This window comes from Corvus brachyrhynchos, unplaced genomic scaffold (genome assembly GCF_000691975.1).
Source record: "Corvus brachyrhynchos isolate BGI_N302 unplaced genomic scaffold, ASM69197v1 scaffold283, whole genome shotgun sequence".
NCBI lineage: Eukaryota > Metazoa > Chordata > Aves > Passeriformes > Corvidae > Corvus > Corvus brachyrhynchos.
Window position 1 is genome coordinate 1,134,964 of NW_008237409.1, and position 5,000 is coordinate 1,139,963.

General features: G+C 46.5%; 1 long non-coding RNA gene across 1 annotated transcript in view; it reads left to right on the plus strand.

The window, feature by feature from the left end:
* The first annotated feature begins 9 nt into the window (after window positions 1-9).
* Window positions 10-5,000, plus strand: part of LOC103613312 — an 8,827-nt gene continuing 3,836 nt past the window's right edge. Inside the window, exons 1-2 of the long non-coding RNA XR_552316.2 lie at window positions 10-1,744; window positions 3,929-5,000. The exon at window positions 3,929-5,000 is cut by the window's right edge and continues 3,836 nt beyond it. This is a non-coding gene — a long non-coding RNA (uncharacterized LOC103613312). The remainder of the gene's footprint in view (window positions 1,745-3,928) is intronic.

Consider the following 5,000-nt stretch of genomic DNA (forward strand, 5'->3'; position numbering starts at 1 on the left):
ACCTGCGAGCGATGCCCGACCCACCGCTCCCGCTGCCAGCTGGAATCACGGCGTCAGTCATCACTGATTACCAGAACAGTCCAGCTGGAATCATTAAGGTTGGAAGAGACCTCCAAAATCACCGAGTCCAACCTTTGACCAATCACCACCTTGTCAACCAGACCATATCACAAATTGCCACATTTCTGGGCATGGTGACTCCACCACTGCCCTGGGCAGCCCATTCCAAAGATTCATCACTCTTCCAGTGAAGAAATTTTTCCTAATAGCCAACCTGAACCTCTCTTGGTGCAGACATTCCCTTGGAACCATCTGCAGCCAGACATGACATGTCTCAAAGGGGAATATTTAATAAATAAGGGATTTAAATCCCTGCTTATCCCTATGGGCTTTATATCGGCCCAGCTCCCCCTCCTGGCTGATGCACCCTTTGGCAGACGGAGCAGCAGTCCGTGCTCCCACTAAACGAGCAAAATGAACTCATTAATTTGGCTGGTGGGACCCCAGCAGGGGGACAGGACATGTCCTGCTCCCCTTCACCTGTTTGCTGACCTTTGGGGTCACTTCCAGCATCCCTGCCCGTCCCTCAGAGCCGCAGGTTCCGAGCGAGTGTCCCGCTCGGCTGTCGGGTCACCGGGAGGTGCCTCCTAACGCCGCGTTGGGTCTGCGATCGCACTAATGAGGGGCAGAGATTGGCTTAACAAGGCTGCACGTGGCTGTGTCACTGTGTGTGAGCATGAATGGGGCTGGCCTCCGCCCCGCTGTCACCCCAGCACAGACTGCAGCAGGGGCTCCTGCCCTTTTTGGAGTACGGGCAGGAGTTGGTTTTTATCTCCTGTACGATGAGGAAGTGCAGAGGCTCCCCCGAAGGTCCCTCAAACCGAGAGAACTTCACTCCCTGATGGAATTGGATGGGGGGAGCTGGAGTGTAGTGCAGACAAAGTTCCTGAAACTGTTACTTTCATTGCAAAAAAGACAAACCAACCCTCTGCCTCCCTTCGTGCCTGTGTGCTCAATTCCCATCCTGTGCCTGCCCCTCCCGTGGTCACACCATGGATTTGACAATCCCTGTGGATCAATTCTAGCACAAACATGGAATATTACTGCTCTGCAAGGAGCTACATCAGTTCAAACTGCCACCTCTCACTACTTAAAACACCTCTTATTTCTATTTTTCACCTGAAGACCTGTTTGTGCTTGAAAACTTGGGCACTTCGGCCTCAGCAACATCCTGATTTTTCAAGTGATAGGACACCGGGTCCAAGCCTGGGTATCCAGATTTGTCTGCACTAACACTTCCCAAAGAAACATTTTATAATTGACTTGCAGATTGGCAGCCTCTTAATTCCCCCAATAACTGCAAAGAACCCCATAGCTTTTTTTACATATATATTTATTTAACACTCTCCATTTACTAACCCTGGTTTAAAAACAAAGAAGGGAAAACCCCAAAGCTTATTTTTGCACCTGGGGGAATGAGAAGATGATGGTCTTGGAAAGGTGACCATAGGGTTGAGCACACCTGGTGACCAGAACAGCTCTCGGAAATCCCTATTCATGCTGGCAACACAGTCTTTCAAGTCCTTTGATAATTTCTTGGCAAAATTAATAATCAGCTGTTCCCATGTATAGAGCACTGATGAACTTAACAATTGTACAATTTTAGGGACCTTTGATTGCAACGGCTTTTACAAATGGATACCATTGAAACGTTACACATGGTTGGTTGCCATCTCACTTGGAGGTATTACAGTATATCCCATTTGTACTTTGTGCTGAACTACCATCTCCCCTATATTTACTTTAAGTGAACAATTTTTTATCTTCATTTCGTCTTTCCTTGGCCTTTAATCATTCCTTTCTGTGATTTGTGTTACTCAAATCAACCTCACGGGTTGGAAACTGGAAGACAGATCCAAAGCTAAACCCCCAAAAGTCACTTTGTCATCTTCATGATGCTTCATGCAATAATTTGAAGAGGCAGAAAACCCAGAAAGCTGTGGGGAATCACCCCCAGTGCCGGCAGCCAGAATCCCAGTGGGATCAGAGATCTGCTCCCAGCGCACTGGTTTAAAAATAGCTGAGCCCCACTGCTTTATTACTGAGAAACCATCATTCTTAATTAAGTGCTGTGCCAAATATTACAGCTAAAAGATAACATTGTAACTTGTAACCATAGAGCAATTATCAAGATTAAAAAAAAATTAAACCTGAGCAAATTAAATTAAAGACATTACCTGAGCACCGCAACCCTGGATCGCTGCCAGTTTCCTACCCTTTGAACTAAGCTCGAGTTAATTAAATGTTTAATTTTTATTTTTTATTATTATTTGGCCTTTGGCATATTCATCTTTGCAAACAAATATTCTTAACACTCGGAATGGAATAGATTAGAAAATGCAATGAAAAACAGAAGTTAGCCCAATTAAATGGCATGGGTTTACCTCCAGAGCTCCGAGCCCGGACAGGCAGATGGAATGGATGTGACAGATTTTATTTCCCTGCCTCTTGCCCAGCACTACATGATCAATGTCACATCATTTGCGTTCAAAAATCGGTCTATGAAATTAGAATTAAAGTTAATCAAGGGGCTGGGAACTGTGGAAAACATTTGGAGACTTTAAACTACATAAAAACAGATTTACACCTCAACACTAGTGGATAAAGGGGGTTTCTATTTACCCTCCATCTCTACACACACCCCCAAGATTACCTGAAATTGTTCTGTCAATTGATTTGCTCCTCCAAGGAGTGGTTTTTATGGGAAAGAAAAAAGTGCCATAAGCACTCTTGCTTAATCCCAGCTATTACTTGCACGTAGCGGTGTCTGTTCGCCGATCAATTTGTCAGAATCCTTCACATTTCCTGGGCCGTCAGCCTTTGGAATAGTGAGGTGGTACCCGAGGCCAGCTGGAGCCTGAGCAGAACATCATAACTCAGGCTAATAACGCGCGGTGACGGCAGCCCCGCCAGATTGATGGGCTGTAATCACTCCTCACTTACCACAGCCCATCACTGCAGCCATCAGTTACTGGCCAGCGCTGAGACTCAAACCATTAACGACTTAAAAACAAAGTGCTTTTAATGTTGCTCATTACTAATTAAAATAGATTTTGAGAGGAGGAAATGAGCCTTATTATTAATTCCTCAAGGAACACTGAGTTTGAAATTCCTGTGGCAGCGGCTGGTCCCAGCTGTCCCGGCATCCCCAGGGCAGGATTTGGTTGAGGTGCAGGTTCTGGGGGCAGGGATCAGTTCCCACATCCCTGTAGGATGCTGGTGGGGCCTCACCCTGAGCACAGCTGTTTGGGGATGGGTTTTGGAAGTCATCCCAAAATGACCAGGGAGCATCCTTGCCCGGCCGGCCCCGCGAGCGGCTGCCTGCAGAACCAAGCCCTAAATATTTATATCCCTTGTATACATTATGTATCTCAGCTTCAGGCAGCAGCAGGGATGGAGCATTGGAGGCTGAAGCTCTGGTATAAAAATAAATCCTGGCCTCCGCAGTGTGCCCAGGTAAAACTTGTCACCTTCCAGGTACTTCAGAGAAAACTCATTTTACCAAAGCTGTGTAAATTCCTGGCGTAACAGATGCCTGAGGAACAGTTTTTGTCCTGGCTGTGTATCCAGTCACATTTTACTGTTCCTAAACCAGCCCAGCCCTCAGCTAAGCCCCCAGTCTAGGCTTAGCTGGGATAGAGCTGGAAATAAGAGCAGGGAATACATGAGACCCCCTCTCCCATGGGGGCCGTCCTGGGAACACCTCAGCATTCCAGCCAGTCCCTCCTCATCCTCCCTCGGGGTGGATCGGAGCAGGCTGCGGCCGCAAAGTGTTTGCAAACGCTTTGGGGTTTTTTTGTTAAAAATCCTAATTGGCCTCAATTAACTGTCCCTCTCCCGTGTCCGTGTCCACCTTCTCCTCACGCAGAGTCTCTCTGGATGTCCGGGCAAGACGGGGCGAAGTTTCTGAAGGGGCCCATGGTTGGGTGATCTCATCAGACTTTGAGCACTACATCATCATCATCATCATCATCATCATCATCACCGCCAACGCAAACTGGAGGTGGCACTCGAAGGACTTGGGTTGTTTAAAATCTCTCTCATCATCTCATGAATCTGCTGTACTATAAAAACAACAGCTTTTAAAAGTATGTATATAAAACCCATTTCTTGTTCGTTTTATTTTCTCGATGGGTTCCCCCCCTCTTTTTAAAGCTCTCCAAACCCACATTTTTTCGTAGCGTTTTTGACATAGTCTCGTAGCCACGTAGTCAGAATTCTTTGTGTATGTAGCGAGAGCCTAACCATAGTGTAACTGTTATATTAAGGGGTTTCTTTTGCTTTTCTTTCCCACCTCCCCTCCTCCTCCTCCCTTCTGTTTTACGTAGTTGTTGTTGCTTAAAGGATGCTGAGATGGTGACAGGAGCCTCGGCCGCCGGTCCTGGCTCGGTGGCAGGGGGAGCGGAGCCGGCGGCGGGTGCAGCACGGGGAGCTGGCAGGGCAGGGGAGGGGGGAGCAACAGGTTCTCTGGCCCTTCTTTTCCTTTGTGGCGTCTTGGTTACTCTAATTCTCTCTATTTTCGGCAATAAGGCGAGGGCGACAAACTTTTTGCGCGTCCTTTTTCTATATAAGTGCTTTTTTTTGTTGAAAGAGGTGATATAAGGTTTTTTGAAATTGTGAATTCTGAAAAAAAAAAAAAGAAAAAATAATAAAATGCTGTAAATACAATTCCATTAACTACATAGAAACTATTAAGAAAGAGAAATACAAACCTATTTTTGTGATGGAGTCAGCCTAAGGCAGTTTCTCTATGAAAATGGATGAAAAAAGACAAGGAAGTTGTAGCCTTTCAGAGCGACTGCCGGAGCTGGCCAGGGGGGTTGTGATGCTGTGGGACCCTCCCAGCTCGCCCAGTTCGTACCAGCAGCTTCGCTCTCAGATGTGCACAGCTTACAAAGGAACAGTCTAGTGGTATTTTTATTTTAATTTAAAACCTGCTT